Genomic DNA, 18,416 nt, shown 5'->3' with positions numbered 1-18,416 from the left:
GGACCTCGATCCCTCCCTCCGACCCTGGCTCCGCCCCTCAGCCCCTCACCTGCGCCCTGGGACCTGCCCCGGCTCCTCCCTCAAACCCCATACCAGCCAAACCCCACCTCAGTCAACACTCCCAGCCCTAGCGCAGCCCCTCACCCCCACTCCTCACTTTCCCCCGACCCTTCTCCCTCCTACCCGCTCCCGCGCTCTCCACGAACCCCCAGCCGTTCGCCACTACGCCCTGCCTCTGCCTTTCCTCCCCAAGCCCGGCTCCTCTCCTCGCACCACCGACTCAACTTCCCACTTCCCTCCGGGTGCGCCAGGAGTCTTCCCTCTGCCGCCCTTCCCACCGCTCCCTCCTCTGCTCACAGCGCCCAGGTGACCTGCACTGTGAGAAGGGCTGGGTGGGGTGGGGGAGGGAGGGCGGCCTTCCCGCAAACTGGGGGAGCAAGAAGGACGGGCAACGGCTGTCGGGTTTGCAGGTAATCTTCAATAGCCTCTCGCTCCAGCTTCAACCACCCTTCCTCCAAAATCCACCTTCAGTTGATTTTTCTAGGCTGGCTACAGAGGAAAAAGACAGATCAGGTTCTTTTTTATAAAAGCTCTTTAACAGATTACCAGCAAGGTCCTACTGTATAGCACAGGGAACTCTGCTCAATATTCTGTAATAAGCTAAATGCGGAAAGAATTTGAAAAAGAATAGACACATGTATATGTATAATCGAATCACTTTGCTGTGCACCTGAAACTAACACAACATTGTAAATCAACTATTGCCCAATATAAAATTTTTTAAAAAAATTTTAAGTGCTTTAAAGCAATGGGCCACGTCTTCTGAGTCCATCATCTCTACCACCAAAGTCTTCATCAACATCACTGCCACCACCAGCACCACCACCAGCACCACCACTACCAGCACCACCATACCACTACCGCCAGCACCACCAGCACCACCACCATCATCACCATCACCATTCTTTTCTTCTATCATCACCATCCTCTTCTTTATCATCACCATCACCCTTATCAATTCCACCACATTTTTCACCACCATGAAACCTTTCATTATTTCAAGAAAGATTCTTGAGTGCCTACGATGTGGCAGACACTACAGTTTATATTAAAAATATAGCCGTAAACAATCCAAACACAGCCCCTACCCTTAAGAAGTGTGTGGTGTAGGCTTCCCAGCTTTTTCAAAGCCAGGAATGCAGAGGAAAAAAATCATACTTGCATGGCACACCGGGATAAATAGAAGACGCTTCTAGAAGCTGGAGATGACCAGCCTCAGGGGCTGCAGCTACCAAAGGCCCCTGGAGGCTGCCGTTTATGGCTGAGAGACCAAAATCTTGGCGCTCCTGTGACAGTTCTTAAGGAAATATTGTGCCAACTCCCAAAATTTGATGAATTGGGGAGAGAATCCTTCAACAAAGCTTGCTTTGAACAGGGTACTCTGAGAGAAAGTAAAAGAGGGGAGGTCTCACTGGGATTCGGAATCCAGGAAGTGACATGGAGGATGAGACACAAAGAATATAAAGGCACTTCACGCCTAGGGGATGGCTTATACAAAGGGTTTGGTACATTTTAGAGAAACTCCAAGAGTAATCAGGCTGGAACATAGTGAGAGAGGAGTAAGTAGAGGGAAATGAGACTGGAGGAATAGGTTGGGGCCAGGCCATGCATGTCCTGGGGTCACAATAAAGAGTTTGGTTTCTAGTCTAGGCTTCTGACCAGTTTTGAGAAGAGTAGTGAAATGCTGTAATTTACATTTTAAAAATCTCACTCTCCGTATCGGCTTTAGTGTGGAACAGAGACTGTAAGGAAACAGGAAAGGAAGTGAGAAAGCCAGTTAGGAGCAACATAGAAGTAGAAGCAGCAAGAGATGCTTGGATGCCTAGGCTACGGTGGTGGCAGCAGTGAGGAGGGAGGGAAGTAAATAGATTTTTTTTTTTTAATTGAGAGGGGTAGAATTGATAGGACTTGGGGATAGACTAAGGCTGAGAACCATTCTTTTCCTTGTTGCTTTATTCTCTCTTCCCACCACCATCTTAATCTTCATCATTGGCATCCTCACCTCCATTATCAGCAGCAGCAACACGCTGAACAGAGCCATCATCAGCGAGAACACATCCTCCCCTTGATGTTACACACATTCTACTGCATCACCCCTTCAACCACCATCTTAAGATTGATCTCTCCCATTACCATCCCCACTGATGGTTTTGCCTTCAACTCCATCACCTTATTACTGTTATCTTCCATTGCATCATCATCAACCAGTCCTCCACTGTTCCATCTACATTAGGGAGCCTACATGAAGGTAAAATTCAATAAGGCTGGTCCCAGGACCCCTAATAATGTCTTTAAGGTTTAATCTCTTCTCTCTCCCTTTCTCTCCATCTCTCAAGTGTTTTTCCTCTCTTGGCCTCATTCTTATTCAGACTCTCATTTGTTGGACCCCAGGAGCTACCTTTCACTGCTTAGCAACCCCAACAAAAAGAACAAATCTCTTTCTCAGTGGTGCAAGTCACATTTCCAGAATCAAAGCCCATATCCCCATCTCTGAACCAATCTCTATGAGTGATAGGGATAGAAAGCTCTGATTGGCCAAGCCTGGATCACCTGCCTGCTCCTGGAACCAAGGCAGGGTGAATTGGTCCCATCCTAACCATTTGAGTTTAAGCAGTGTCAAGGCTGCCAGATGTACCAAATAAAAGCACAGTGTGCCTGGTTAAATTTGAATTTCAAATAAATAATACGATTTTAGTATAAATATGTTCCATGCAATATTTGGGATACACTTATACTTTTTAAATTGTTATTGTTGTTGTTTAATCTGAAGTTCAATTTTAACTGAGTGTCCTGTCTTTTATGTGGCAAACATAGCTGGCTCCCCAAAGGAAAACCAAGGTGCTATGACCAGAACCAAGAGAAGGGGTGATGGCAGGGTGGATGGTGGCCCTCCACCCAGCACATGCATTTTCCTTCACTAGGTCCCACATCTCTCGTCTGCATAAGGAGAACTTCTTCCTGGCCCCTTTGTAAAGACAACCTTGTAAGCTTTGATCATTCTACTTTTCCTGAGGATTTTGATATAATGTACCTGAATCGTGCTCGGTCACTCTAAAAAGCACAGAGAGTAATGTTTTTCAATGAATCTGGGGAGGGATGGAGCGCATCAAATATCGGATGCTATCATTACTCAGCCAGTCGACTGAAGAGGCAGGATAAAACCTGAAGGCTCCTGAGGCAGAATGCAAAGGAAGCACAGCATTTAAGCTTCAAGCCACACCAGGCGCCATGCTGGGTACCGGACTGGTGGAGAAAGGGCATTGAACAGGGATCCCAGAGGCTGCTTTTGAGTCTTAAATCAGCATCTTACAGGCTGTGTGAGCCCAGAGAAATTGCCTGTCTTCTCTGAGCCTCAGTTTTCTCGGCTGTAAAATGGGGGCACTCATACGTACCAATCTCAGAAGGGCACCATGAGGGTGTAATAATGGTGGGTATAAGTACTTTGTGACCTATGCAGAGTCATACCAACATAATTATTAGCATATGTGGAAACGCTTTGAGAAGAGGGGAGGAGTGCATTTCAAACATGCAAAGAAGAAATATTTAAAAAAAGAGGAGGGCATCAGCACCTGCGCTGCCTCATACTGAGAAGCAGGAATTTGCTTTTCAGCACCACGGACAGCAATCTGCTGGCAGCCGGGAAGCAGAGGGAGCCAGAATTTGGGGCATCCATGGAGCCAAACGAATATTGACTGAGCACATCCTGGGGCCAGGCACGCTAGAGAATACAAAGATGTATGTGGTCTTGACGTCCAAATAACTTAATCTCTTCAAGTCATCAACATTCCTAGACTGATACAGCTGGGGCAAGGCTTCTGATACTTGAAAAGTGGGGAGAATCAAAGGGAACATGTTTTCTTTTCCAACAATTGCTGAATATCTGCTGTGCGTTCACATATGCCATCTAATTTTCTCACTAGACTACCACCCTCAAAGAGAACAGTTACTGCAATGTCCTATGCATTGTTACATTCCAAGTGCCCAGCACGGCGCCTGGCATATGGCAGCTACTCAGTAGTTTTTGAATGGATGTGTGAAGGAATTCTTATAAAATCCTATTTTACTCTTTAAAAAAGAATAAAAAAAGAGGAAGGCAGAAGGAAGGGAGGATGTTGGGATACCGGGAAGAAAGGTTACTTTTCATTATGAAGCATTGAGTATCATGGGAAAGCCGACATTTTTTTAATCAGTGAGATCTGGATTTGTGCAACCCTGCAGCCCTGAGGCCCTGCTTGCCTCGCCAGCCTCACAAACCCAGGCTTCAAACACATGAAGTTTGTTCCTGCCTCTGAGCATCCGCACATGCTGTTCCCTTTAACTGAAATACTCTTATCCCCACCTTTTTTTTCCTTTTTGTTTCTTTCTATTTTCGGGGGGGGGGGCTCAACTTAAAAATTAGTTCTTTGGAAAGGGATTAGCCAACCCCCGATTTAGGTTGAAAGCTCTTAGGATACGATGATTTATGATGATTCAGGTGTGGTTAAGGTCCATTGTATCTCCTTAGGCTCTCAACTGCTCAGCGGCATGCCTACAACATTTACCACACACACCTGTGACTCTCCACATATGGACTTTTCTCCCCAAGTGAGAAGGCTGGAATTACTGGAGAGTGAAGGCCCCCAGGAACACCGAGCACTGATGAAGTTGGAGGATAAATAGCCCTAGCTACCTCACCCCTTTGGGGAGGGAAAGGCTCTGAAGCCTGTTCTACTCTGTCCCCCAGAGTTTCCAAGGGGGAGTGAACCCCAGCTGCCCACTGCAATGATGTCTTCAATTGATTTCCTTTCTTCTTCATCTTAATTCCCCACTCTTGTACCAGTGTGTCCTAGGATCACCCCCCAAATACAATTACTGGCTCTCAAATTCTTATATCAGAGTCTACTTAGAAAGAAACCCAACCTAAAACATATGCTATCTTAGCACTGAGACTCTCCCCATAGTAATTAATGATTATCGAGTGACGAAGTCATTTGCTACCTGTCCGTCTACTCCTTTGGACATTCAAGCAGGATGGTAGTTACTAGAGGATGGTTCATCCAACACCATTCTGATCCACCTCCCCCTTCTTATTTCTAGGTACCTTCCAGCCAGTGGTGGCCACGTAACATAATTCTGACCAATGAAGTAGAAGCAAGAGTCTGTTGGGAAGGACTCCCCCAATTTAAAAAAGGCCAGGCCCTGGGAGGAGAAGGCTTTTGGTCCGCTTGTAATACAGACGTGATGTCTGGAGTTACAACAGCCATCTTACAACCATGAGTTTAACCCTCCTGGTGGGAGGCAAAAACAAAAAGAGTCTGAGTCTCTGATAGCATCGTTGAACAGCTGCCCCATCCTTGAATTGCCTACCTCAGAAATTCTTGTTATAAGATAAAAATAAGCCCCTGTCAGTTTAAGCCACCATCTTAGGGTTGTCTGTGTTTGCAACTGAATGCCTTATGAACTGCGGCAGACACAGAATATGTTGGTCCTACCCCATGCATATCATTGGCCTTTAGGTTAGTACATGATACACAGTAGACGTGTAATGAAGATTTGTTGATTCAATAAATGAAAAGCCTTCCCAAAAGTCTCTTCTTGCAAGCACAGAGCTTATTTTGTGTGGCAAACTTGTAAGGAACCAACTCAAGGCTTTAGACATATAGCCAGGATATCGGTTCAGTTATTAAGATCGCCACACTAGAGACAAATGGCCTCTGTTTACTAAATCTCATGAGGTCATGATGTTCTGCTGGCCAGTTGGACTCCATGGACTTGACCCCTGCATAACTGTTTAAGTGCAAAGCCTCCATCTGTCCATTAGAAACTTCTAGAAGGACTGGCTGCCACTCTTCATATCCTATATGATGTAATCAGCTTAGAATGAAAAGGGATCAGTAACTCACTGGTCTAATTTTCCCATTGCACACCTGGCGTGATGCCAAGATGAAGTCTGAGTTGCCCTTTTTTCATTTCAGGGAGTCTCTTCCCAAATTGGAATAAAAATCCCTCAGCCAGAGAGAAGGCGCTTCCAGGAGCAATGTGGTAGGGAAAGAGCTGGGACCATGAGCCAGTGCTCCCGGATTCCAGCACCACTAGCCTGCTGAGAGATCTGAACTGATTGCTTCCCTTCTCTGAGCCTCGGTTTTCTCATCGGTAAAAAGGGCTCGTAGAAGTCCTCTTCTGGGAATCTATTCCTGCCACAGTTTACATGCTGCATAGTTGCAATGTGGCAGGCATCATAGATTTCTTTTTTTTTTTTAATAGATTTCTTTTCTGAATCTTCACATCAATCCTATGAAAGAAATATGCTCTTCCCCCGACCCAGTCTTATAATGGGTACAATTGGTATACAAAAAAACTGCACCAAATTAATGTATACAATTCAGTGAGTTTAGACATATGTACACACTTGTGTCACCGTGACCACAGTCAAGGTAATAAACATGTTCTTTACCTCCAAAAATTTCCTTGTGTCCCTCTGTTGTTTTGTTGTCGCTATTGTTTTGTTTTTATTTTTCAGTAAGAACACTTAGCCTGAGATCTACCCTCTTAGCAAATGGTAATCTCATCCGGCAGCACACTGACAGGTACACCCCACAGGCGCACCCGGAAATAAGGCTTAATCTGGGCGCCTCGTGGCCAGTCAAGTCGATGCATAAAATTAACCATCACAGGGAATTCCCGTGCGGTCCAGTAGTTAGGACTCCACGCTCTCACTGCCAAGGGCCCAGGTTCAATCCCTGGTCGGGGAACTAAGATCCTGCATGCCCCGCGGCGTGGCCGAAAAGAAAGAAAAAAGAATTAACCATCACAGAGAGGATGAGGAATAACTGTAAATAGCCATGAGGTTGCTTTTGGGGGTGAAACAAATGTTCTAAAACTAGATTACGGTGATGGTTGCACAACTCTGTAGATATACTAAAAACTATTTTGTATATATAAATATATGTACACTATAGATAGATAGATAGATATGCAAATTTATAGAAGCCTAGGCCAGACTTGCCCAGGCCTGAACAAAAGGAACAGAAAGGGAAGAGTTCAGGAGCAATGAGAATGGTGATGCAATGATGGTGGAGGTGACAAGGACGATAGTAACCACAACGGCACCGCTTACTGAAAGTGGACGTCTGCTCTGTGTCAGACACTGTGGCATCCATCATATCACTTCATGAACACGGCGATCCTGGGAGGTAGTTCTGGTTGAGAGGCTGGGGGTCTCTGACCAGCACACAGCTCTGGAGGCAGGCTACCCAGGATCAAACCACACCTGCAGCCCTTCCTAGCCTGGGACCACGAGCAAGGTCCAAAGCCTCCCTAAGCCTCAGTTTCTCCATCTGTAGAGAAGACATAAGATGATCCTGACCTTGGGATTACAAGGACACGACCTAGAATCAAGCACGTGAAGCCCTGAGCAGAGTCCCCGGAAACCCCCAGAAAACAGCCAGTGTAAATGTTAGCTCTGGCTACTAGCGTGGGTCCCTGTTGTACAAAACATGACACAGTCATTCAGAGTTTGACCCAGCAAGGTCAGATATCTAATAAGGCACAGACGTGGCTTTCAAATCCAGGCCAGACTCCCAACTCTGGGCTGTTGCCACTACCTGGGTATGAATCTGAACAATTAGGCCTGACACCTTCACCTACCCCAGTGCTGCAGACAGCAGACAGCCTGCCCCAGCCCTCCCCCTGAAAGCATTTGCAGCTCCCAAGGAGACAGCATCTCTCCAGATTGTTAGTGCCAGAATTGTCACATCAGTGCCCAGCGTCAGCCTCCAGCCAGCTCCCTGCAGCCCTCCCAGGCTGGGGTAAGCAAAGGTCAGACTAGAAATTTGCTAATAGAGATTCTGGACATCACAAGGGGTAGGTCTGGAACCAGCCAGATCTCCGAGGTCATGTTCTCTTGAAATTGCCTGCTGCTGGGGCCGTTGCCACTCCCTTCCCCACCAGGACCTGCAACCATGAGAGACAGATTTCGTCCTTCTCAATACAGTGGCTCAGTGGGGTCTGGGGGAGAGGCGGAGGCACTAGAACCATAGAGCTGGAAGAAACCACAGAATCAGCTGAATCATCTTACAGAGGAGGAAAGCGGGACCCAGAAAGGAAAGAGCACAGTTCTGCAAGCCCTCATGGAAGACAAGAAGAGGGGCATCTCTGTTCAGCTTCGAAAGCTCCCGTTTATTGAGCAGCTACTGTGTGCCAGGCACAAAGGATACAATAGGAATAAGACAAGGTCCCCTTCCTCCTCTGAGGACCTCACAGTGTCCCAGGAGACACAGAACAGGAAAGGAATACACTCAACACGACGTAGTACATGCAGTCACAGAAGAAGGTCGAAACCATACTCTTTGAGGACAGCTACCATTTGTGAAGGTCTGACTTAAAAGCCCTTCCCATAGCAGGATATTCAGACAGCCCCCCACTCCCTCCTCCAGCCAATCACTCTCCCCCATATCTGGTCACGTTCCTGAGATTTCATCTACACCACAACCCTGCATGAGTTTCCTGTGGCCGCTATTCCAAATTATCACAAATTGAGTGGCTTAAGACAACACAAGTTCATTCTCTTTCAGTTCTGGGGGTCAGAAGTCTGAAATTAGTTTCCTCGGGCTAAAGTCAAGGTGTGGGCAGGGCTGTGCTGAATCTACAGGCCTCCTGCATTCCTTGGCTTGTAGCCCCTCCCTCCATCTTCAAAGCCAGCTGCATAGCATCTTCCCTCCTCTCGGACCTCTGCTCCCTCTGCTTTTGCCCTTATACCTTCTCTCTCTGACCCTTTTGGCTCTCTCTTATAGGGACACTGAGCACACTCAGGCAATCCATGAAAATCTCCCCATCTTGAGATCCTTAATTTAATCACATCTGCAAAGTCCCCTTTGCCATGAAGAGTACTACAGTCACGGGTTTCAGAGATTAGGACCCGGACACCTTTTGGGGGGCCATGATTCTGCCCAGCACAAACCCCAAAAGGTAGGGACTCACTATCACCCCCACATTAGAGATCAGGAAACCAGGACTTAGAGAGATGGAGTAACTTACCCAAAGTCACAAAAGGGAAAGAGATTTGAAGTGGGTTTACCTGATTGCGAAAGAGATTTGAAGTGGGATTTTGAAGTGGGTTCCTAAGAGCATGGTCTGGTCTCTACTCTGCTACAAAAGACGGAAGGTTGAGGTCTAGAGCCAGCGGAAGAAGACTTCCCGAAAGAGGCTTCCCAAGCCAAACTGCCTTTGCAACTGGGGCATAAATAGGGCATTGGGGGCATTCTGGGGTTGAACTGCAGGACACCTGGCTACACTTTCCACCCCGCTCCCCAGACCAACATCAACACAAGCAACATGGGGGAAAGAAACCAGGTAGCTGATGTCTCCAAACAAGCCAGGCCACTTGCCCCTGTAGTTCCATATCATCGAGACAGAAATGGTAGCTTGGCTGGAAGCTTCAACAATTCAGTCGTTTACCTCCAGTCCCCAACTCATCTGAATCTCTGAAACCTCTACAAGCATCTTTCTTCCACCTGAGAAATGGGCATAATTGATGCCTATTAAAGTAAGCATATTCAGGGGAATTCCCTAGTGGTCCAGTGGTTAGGACTCCGTGCTTCCACTGCAGAGGGCACAGGTTCGATCCCTGGTCGGGGAGTTAAGAGCCCACAAGCCGCGCAGCGTGGCCAACAAATAAATAAATAAGTAAAGTAAGTAAGTAAGCACATTCGCTACCCTCCCTACCTGCTTCCATTCATCTCCCTGGCCCTGGAATTTTGTTCAGAGACATCTTTCCAATGTTAAGAAGTCTCTCTTTTCTACAACAGCTGAGGGAAATAAGGCATCTAGACACAGGACAGACAAGCCTGGCCTTATCCAACCTCAGCCATTACTTCAAGTCTGAATAGAATCCCACAGAGAATGTACCATCAGAGACTCTTGGGATGCGATGGGCCAGGAAGGCGTGGAAATGTTCAGTATAAAAATACTATGTAACTTTTTTTTATTCTTGGGGAAAAGGAAAAAAAATAAAGTTGTTTATTATGCAGAGAAACCTCTGTTAACCTGTCACGTGCGTTTCTTTCTAATCTTTTTTCTATGAATAAAATCATGATAGTAGCATTTCTTTCTCTCTCAGGGTGCGGGGCCCTGCTCTGAGTGTTTTACTCGCATCGCCCCGGTCCTCATGGCAATTCTACAAGGTTATAGAATTACAATTCTACAAGGTTAGAATTGCTCCACGTGGCATGCGGGATCTTAGTTCTCTGACCAGTGATCGAGCCCGTGCCCCCTGCACTGGGAGCACAGAGTCTTAACTACTGGACCACCAGGGAAGTCCCTATGGCAGGTGCTTTGTATGTGTTACTTCACTTAAGTCTCCCAACAATGCTATTCTTATCATATTATACCCATTTTACACACCAGCAAATGAAGTCTCCAGGAGATGAAGTGACTCACCAGAAATGAATCAGGCAATGCTCGTAAAATTCTTACTACCACGTCTTGCACAAGGCCAGTGCTCAATAAATCTTACGGTGTTTGTACTCATTCAGTTTCAAGTTTCAGAAACCTAACTCAAAACAGTCTAAGCTAAAAAGAGCTCACAGAACTGGGGAGTTCTGGGTGGCTGGCTCCAGGCATGGCTGTATCCCGGAGCTGGAAGGATATCTGTTGGCAGGACTCTGTCTTTACCAATCTATTAGCTCTGTTTGCTTCTGTTTTTCAGGCTCTATCCACATGACAGACCTATTTCTTCCCGGCCTAGCAAGCCTGGGAAAACACAAGCATCCTTCTCCCAATATCCACAGGCTAACCTGGAAGAATATGATTGGCCCAGTTTGGGTCACATACCCCTTGCTAGAATTACATCACCTGGAGGTTGGGGCTCTATGATTGGCCATCCTGGATCACATGACCAGCTTCCAGGGGCAGGAGTGTCATGATTGACAGCCCCACCCAGAACCTAGGTCAGTAGAGTGATTCAAGAAGGAGTGCTACGAGCAGAATGGGCGGGGCACCTTGATTGACAGCACCGCTAAGACTGCGCAATGCAGGGGATGGTTCCCCTAAGAAAAATTAGGGTACCATTGCCTGAAGAAGGAGAAGGGGTGCTGGGGAACCTCAAACCCCAGGTGTCCACCGTAAAGTCCCTTCTGATTCCTGGTGTGCCAGCCGTACCAGGCTGCTGGTGGTTTTGCAAGGACAACGCTCTCCCTCCGAGTCTTTGCACCCAGAACGCCCTCCCTTGTGACTTGGCCGTTGATTAGTTCCTACACATCTTTCAGGCTCTCCATCTTTTGGAGTCTTCCCCATCCCCTTGCCAGGCTGAATCAAGGGAACTTTGTGTTCCCGCAGGGGGGCCTGGGCTTACTTCTATCAGCTCCTAGAGGTGGTGGCGCTGTGGTCTCCTTCTCGCCTCTCCAGCCCCTATCCAGCTTCTGGCCCCGGTGCCAGCTCAATAAATAGCGATTTTTGGTCTGACTTTGGATATTCTTCCTGTTCTGTGGGGGAATTTTAGCTGCAGGAGTAAAGGGCAGCTTTTGTGCAAAAAAACAAAAATTTCTATTTCTTCTCTCCCAGTTGGGGAAATGTGTTGCTGTCAGAGCAGTGCCGAGCTCTACGGAGAAGGAGAGAGCAAGATAGCTTAGGGGTGTGGTTCATGGAAGGTGTGCTGGCAGGAAGGCAAACAAGAGGTGCTTCATGTTCTCTGGGATAAAGCTGGAATGCTGGGGCAGTGGCACACAAGGGCTGAGGGACCTGGAATGGGATACAGGAAGCAACAGCCATCCCCAGGGGAGGAAGTGCCATGTGCGCACAAAGGCCTGGGCTTGGAGTCTTGGATTCAAGTCCTCTTTTGTTAATGAGCTATGTGAATTTGGGCAAGTTATCAATGTCTCAGAGCCTCAGTTTCTTTCATCTATAAAATGGGAATAATAGTGCCCACCTGACAGAGTTGTTTTAGGGTTTAAAGGGAACAGCCCAGCTTGGTCCCTGGTTTATAGTATTTGCTCAATAAACACATATGCTTTTCTTTAGTTCCTGAACAGTTCTCATAGAACCACGGTCCCAGGCCAAATACAGCCTGGCTTTTGTGAGTAAAGTTTATTAGCAAACAGCCAGGCCAACTCATTTACAGTTGTTTATGGCCTCTTTCATGCCACAACGGTAGAGCTGAATAGTTGTGTCAGAGATAATATGGCCAGGAATGCCTTAACTATTCACTATTCTGGCACCATACAGGGTTAGTTGGTAACCCTTTGTGTATATATAAGATATACATCTTATATACAGAGTCTCATTCTTTCTAGACTGTCACTGTGTCACCGTAGACTAGGGGACCCAAACTCAAATGATTCCAGGGGTCTCACCAGTCATGCCAACATGCAGTTTGCTAATGTAAACATTTTTGTGGATGAATAAGCTATCTTCCATTTTTCTTGAAACACAAGTTCTTCTACGTCTTCATTGTGTGTTTGTTTTCCATGTTTGATTGAGACAGGGCACTGAGAAATTTATTCATTCAATAAATGTTTATCAAGCGCATGTTATGTGCCAGGCAGTCTTCTGTAAGCTGAGAATAAAGCAGTGAACAAAAGAGACACCCACCCGGTCCTGCCCTCACAGAACTTCTATTCTAGTGGGAGGGAGAGAAAATGTGTCAATTAACTTGCAATATTGGGGGGTGATAATTGCCCTTATGAGAGGCAAGGCATGGCAGCAGGATGGAGAGAGAGGTGGGGGCCATACTGAATCGGGTGGCCAGGAAAAGCCATGCAGAATGGGAGGCTGACTGGATTCTCTCTCTCCTTGAGCACAGACAAAAGTTTTTGTATTCAAAGAATCAACACTGGGAAAGAGGAATGAGAAAGCTCCCTTGGGGCTGGATAGAAAATGGGAGCATCCAGAGACCTGGTCTTTGTTCCCTCCCAGAGTTTGGAGTTCACACTCAAGAGAGGGGAGACATAATAATAATGTCACCAAACGCAAGTAGTTCGTGTTCCTGAAGCACAGTGAGGCCGAACAAACCCAAACGCAGGAGTTTGGAGCAGAGAAAGGTTTATTGCAGGGACATGCAAGGAAACGGGTGGCTCGTGCCCCCAAACCTGCAAACTCCCCCAAGGGTTTCAGCAAAGCATTTTTAAAGGCAAGGTAAGGGAGGGGCGTGGTTAGTTGTTGCAAATTTCTTGGTGCCGGAATCCTTTGTTCTTGCAGCTGTCCATGTAGGTCAGGTCTCGATGTTCCTGTAAACCTCCAACAAGACAAATGTTATTCTCTGTTCTGCAATTTTTTTATCTCCATGTGAATGGAAAAGAGCCTTGAGAATGGGCTATCCTGTCTATTTCAGGCTATAGGCAACATTCTTAACTGGAAGCAAAATCAATAGAATACAAAGGTTCAAGTAAAAGAAACAGACCCAATATGGAGTCGGATTTGTTCTTCCCTATTACAATAATGGCAATAATAATAATAATAATGTCAGCTAACCCTTACTTAGCCCTTTCTGCAGGCCTGGCACTGTTCTAGTTGCTTTATCTAATCCAGTGAACCCAAGTGATGCAAAGGAGTGGGGTATGGAATCCTGGAACCCACAATGGGGGTGTTCCCACAGCTGAAGTGTCTTTTATATGCCTTGCCTAGACCTGTCTTGAAAGTAAGAGGGTCTCGTATGGCAACACTATCTACTATGATAATCACTGTCCCAAATGACTATTTTTTTCTTTTGTTAAAAATAATCTGCACTTAAAAAAATAATTATTATTATTTATTTATTTGGTTGTGCCGGGTCTTAGTTGCAGCAGGTGGGCTCCTCAGTTGTGGCTCCAGGGCTCCTTAGTTGCACCCTGTGGGCTCCTTAGTTGCGGCATGCACGTGGGAGTTAGTTCCCTGCTCAGGGATGGAACCCGGGCCCCCTGCATTGGGAGCACAGAGTCCTATCCACTGCGCCACCAGGGAAGTCCCCCAAATGACTATTGAGCACTTGAAATGTGGCCAGTGAAACTGAGGAGCTGCATTTAAAATGCTTAAAATTAAATCGCCACATGGTGAGTAGTGGCTATCATTTTGGATGGCATAGCTCTAATCCACATAATCTATAAAATTATAAACCTACTGTCTCCTTCACATTTCTTCTGCCAAAATCCAGATGTCCAGTTACCTACTTAATATTTTTCTTTAAATAGAATCACCTTGTTAAAATCATCTTTAAAAGAGCTCTGGGTGCTACTGCTGCAGTGGAAAACTGCCATTTCTTACCAGGCAGAAAAGGTGGCTGTGAAAGTGAATATCGTGGGAAACGAGGCAAGCCTACTGGATTCTCGCCTGGAACTGCCCAAGTCTGAGCCTGAAGCTTGCTGTCTTGGTAAAAAGGGAAATGGACAAGCGTCAGCTATAAGGGCATTTGTTCCAGCAACAAATTGAGACTTCCTTCTGGGAGCAATCAGAGGGCTGAAGGAGCATTGGAGAGGAAATGGCTGTCTCTCTGTGTGATCAGATGTTACTCAATCCTTGACATGCAACATCTGAAAACACTCTCCAATCCCACCCACCCCTGGAGGATGCATCCCACCCACCTCCAGAAGATGCAGCCCCCCCCCCCTTGGGAAACCGGTCCATGTGCAAGCTCATGAAGGGCAGCTGGGGCTGTTTCACTCTGCATTTGCTCCCCAGGGCATGGTACACTTGCTGGCACATAGTAAGTGCTCAATAAACGCATGTTAAAGCCTTTCCACCCTGCCTTACCCTGGCTCTTTCACCTCCCTTGCCCCACCGGTAACCTTTGCAGTCATCGAAGGTGGGTGTGGGTTGGAAAGATGAAGCAGCTGTGCAGATCGGCAGAGACCAACGTCTTCTCCTGTCCACATCTCCACCAAGGGACACTCATCACAGGCCCCAGCTGTGCAGATCGGCAGAGACCAACGTCTTCTCCTGTCCACATCTCCACCAAGGGACACTCATCACAGGCCCAGCAGCCCTTCTGCCAGGAAGGGTCTTGGTGAGCAGATAGTGGGGTGACTTTGAGTTAGTGCAGAATTGGGGATGGGCCCAATCGGCATCTTCCTTACCTACGATAACGTGTTAGGACATGATGTCCAGGGGCGAACAGGGAGATGCCCGCCCCCAACCCACCTAATGAGGCAGGAGGGATCATCATTGGTGATGCCTATGAAAATATTCCTGATCTGAAAAGTGGGGCTTTCCGGGGGACATGGCTGCCCTTCTAGTGGGCTCTGAGCACTTTGCTCCTCTTCGCTGTGGGAATTGGAGGGTTAGCAACATCGGCTCTGGGCAAGTTACATCACCGTTCTGTGTGCCTCAGTTTATCTGTAAAGTGGGAGTAATGATAGCACATTCCTTCATAGGCTGTTGCGAGGATGGAATTCACATGGGTAAAGTATTTATAACAGGGCCTGGCACACAGCAAGCACTCAACAAACATTTGCCGATTTATGATTGTTTTTGTTGCCAGGGTGGGGCGGGCCACGGAGAAGCCCCTCAGCCTTCTAGAGACCCTGTCCTGGGCTCACTGTGTCGCTGACAAAGCTCCAGACCTGGAGCCCTTGTGAGCAAGGACCAGGGCACTGCAGCCCCGCTGGCTCTGACCTTTGCGTCCAGCCAGCTTTCCTTCTCCGACACTCTTTACGAGCTGCTTTTTTAGCCACACACTGTTGGGCAGAGGGGTTGTTTTCCAGGTCAGCTGACAGTGTGAAGTGTGAAAAGGTTAGAGTGTGGACGTGGGAGATGAGGTGTGTGTAATGGAAACGACGTGAGCTTCAGAGCGGGGCGGTGGTGTTCTGACCGCCATCTTCCCCCAATATGCATTCTGGAGTCATAATTCCTAAAGGGTAGACCAATCAGATGCTCTTCTTTCCAGAATCTGCCTCGTGAATAGAGACCCTGATGAAGGAAAGTGCTTGGGGCGTAGGGTTACCCCATTTCTAAGGTAACACCTTGAAGAAGGACGCTTTGCTTTTGTCCTAAATTTCCTGAGCTCTCTGGATCCTGTCCCTCTCAAGGTCTGGCTTTCCCAGCTTTTCCATCCTTTTGGTGTGAGAGTCCCCCTGTACACTGTCATATTTTTTAGTATATTTTAGCCATTGCTGGTTGCAGGGGCTTCCAACCAAGCCATCGAACAGGCACAGGGCTGTGCAAGGTCAAAAGGTCTAGGAAAGCGTGCAGAATGGATCAGACATTAGACAAGTGAGTCCGTCATCAGAAGATCATCTTGGATTACCTGTTAGGGGCCTAAATCCAAGGGTCCTCATAAGAAGAGAAGACACAGACACAGAAGAGAAGAGCATGCAAAGATGGAGGCAGGGATTGGAACAATGCATCTACAAGGCAAGGAACGTCCAGGGTTGCCAACTGGAAGAGAAGCCTGTAACAGATCTTTCCCAAGAGCCTTCAGAGGGAGCCTGGCCCTGCCAACACCTTGATATTGGACTTCTAGGCTCTGGAACTGTGAGACTACACAATTCTGTTGTTCTAAGCCACCCAGTTTGTGCTGGTTTCTTACAACAGCCCAAGGAAACTCCTACACTTGTCTCAAGGAAGGGGAAAGGCTGTAGTATAACTTATGCTCCACAGCTCTCCGTGGGATCAGGCTGAAGCTGGAATTCCACCTGAGCCCTCTCTCATGCTGGCCTTCTCGCCTTCCCTGTCCTACTTTCCTCACTCCCTTTCCAGTTTCTCCTGGAAACCCTTGAAAAATCACTTGCATGTGAATTCCCATCTCTGGGTCTGCTTCTGGGAGAACCTGACCTGAGACATGGGGTAGGGGGCAGGGCTAAGATTGGCATCGAGGTTGCCTGACTCCAGAAAGCTGGAAGCACGTTTTAGAAGAGTCACTTTACTTTTCTGAACCACTTTTCAGAGTCAGACCCACCTGGGCCAGTCCCCTAGGAACTGAGTTACTGCAGGCAAGTGACTTCACATCTCTGAGCCTCAGTTTGCTGATCTGCAAAATGGGGCCAGTCTTGGTTTCTCCCTCTTAAGGCAGCCTGGAGAATTGGAGATGACGTGTGTGAGCGTGCTGCAGGCCCCCGACCCATGGGTGCTGTGTTCTGCACTGCTGGGTATGTCCAGACAGGTGTGAGTTCTCAGGCAAGGCAGCCTCATCCTGACTCAGTGCTCTTGAAGGAGAGCCGGGCCGATGTGGACCTTCTGTGAGCCCTCTGCCGCTCTGGATTGATTAGAGTTGGCTCGCCAGATGTTCCCAAGATAAAAGGAGCTGATGATGAGCCACATGGTCAAAGTGCCTTTGTAAGATCTGAAGCCTCACGGAGTATCGTCAGCTAAAAACGAGAAATTCTGAGTTGGAGAGAGAAAAAAAAAAAAAGATCACAAAGGCTGGGAGCAGAATGAAAGGGGCCATCTGCATTCTGACTCTCCAACAAAAGCCCCCATTCCTGTTCGGGGGGGGGTGCCTATAGGATGGGGGCGCATTGCAGGGGAGAAGGCATTGGACCAGCCTATCCTGGTTCACCCAGAAAGAAGCCAACGCTCAGAGAGGACACCTGAAGTCTCACAGGTGGGGGCCAGTCCCAGGTCTACTAGAGTCCAGAGCCCAGACTCTCAACCCATGTCTCCCGTAAGCTGCCCAGGGTCCCTCCTGGGCCCAATTCGGTGCTTTTCTCGCTCCCCCAACCTATTCCCCATCTACCAAGTCCAGCATTTCAAACCACAATGTGTTCTAGGAAGTTCTTACTCAATACAGCCATGACCCCCAGAGGACTCTCAGGAACAAACAAGAAAGCATCTCTATGAGAGGAACCATGGGCATTCGTCAAGTCACCGCTTTCCTGAGTGTCGAGACCACGATTGCCCGCCTGGATGGTGGATTTCAAGGCACTCGGAGAAACAGGTAACTACAGCTCAGCTGGAGAGCTTCCTGGGGCTACAGATTGGGGGCGGGGCAGTTTGCAGGGGATATATTGGATATAAAAATCTGTACTTAACACTTAATTTTGCTATGAACCTAAAACTGCTCTAAAAAATAAAGTTTATTAACTTTTTCATGTTTTAAGAAAAGAAGGACGGAACAGGAGGGAAAGAAAAGAAAAGGGAAGGAAAGGATGTTGGGCACATGACTTAACCTGTCTGACCTCATCTATAAAATGGGAACAATACTTCACTCAGAGCGTTGTTGTGGGAACTAAAAGCGATAAAACATATGAGATGCCTGGCACAGCCTCCGTTCATCCAGGAATTATTAAATAGGACATGGCTTCACATTCCGGAGTTACTGTCCCTTACTCAGCTAGCAAAGATCAATCCCTGCCCAAGCTTGAAGAAAAGAGACATTTTAAATAAAATTAAATAGAAATCAGAGGGGAAACCCAAAGAAGCTGTTGGGCAGAGACAGTTGAAAAGCAGCTTAAAAATAATTTTAAAAATAAATC

Source organism: Aethalodelphis obliquidens, unplaced genomic scaffold (genome assembly GCF_003676395.1).
Source record: "Aethalodelphis obliquidens isolate GAN/ISIS:26980383/991018 unplaced genomic scaffold, ASM367639v1 scaffold18, whole genome shotgun sequence".
Classification (NCBI taxonomy): Eukaryota; Metazoa; Chordata; class Mammalia; order Artiodactyla; family Delphinidae; genus Aethalodelphis; species Aethalodelphis obliquidens.
Note: the sequence above shows the minus strand (reverse complement) of the source record.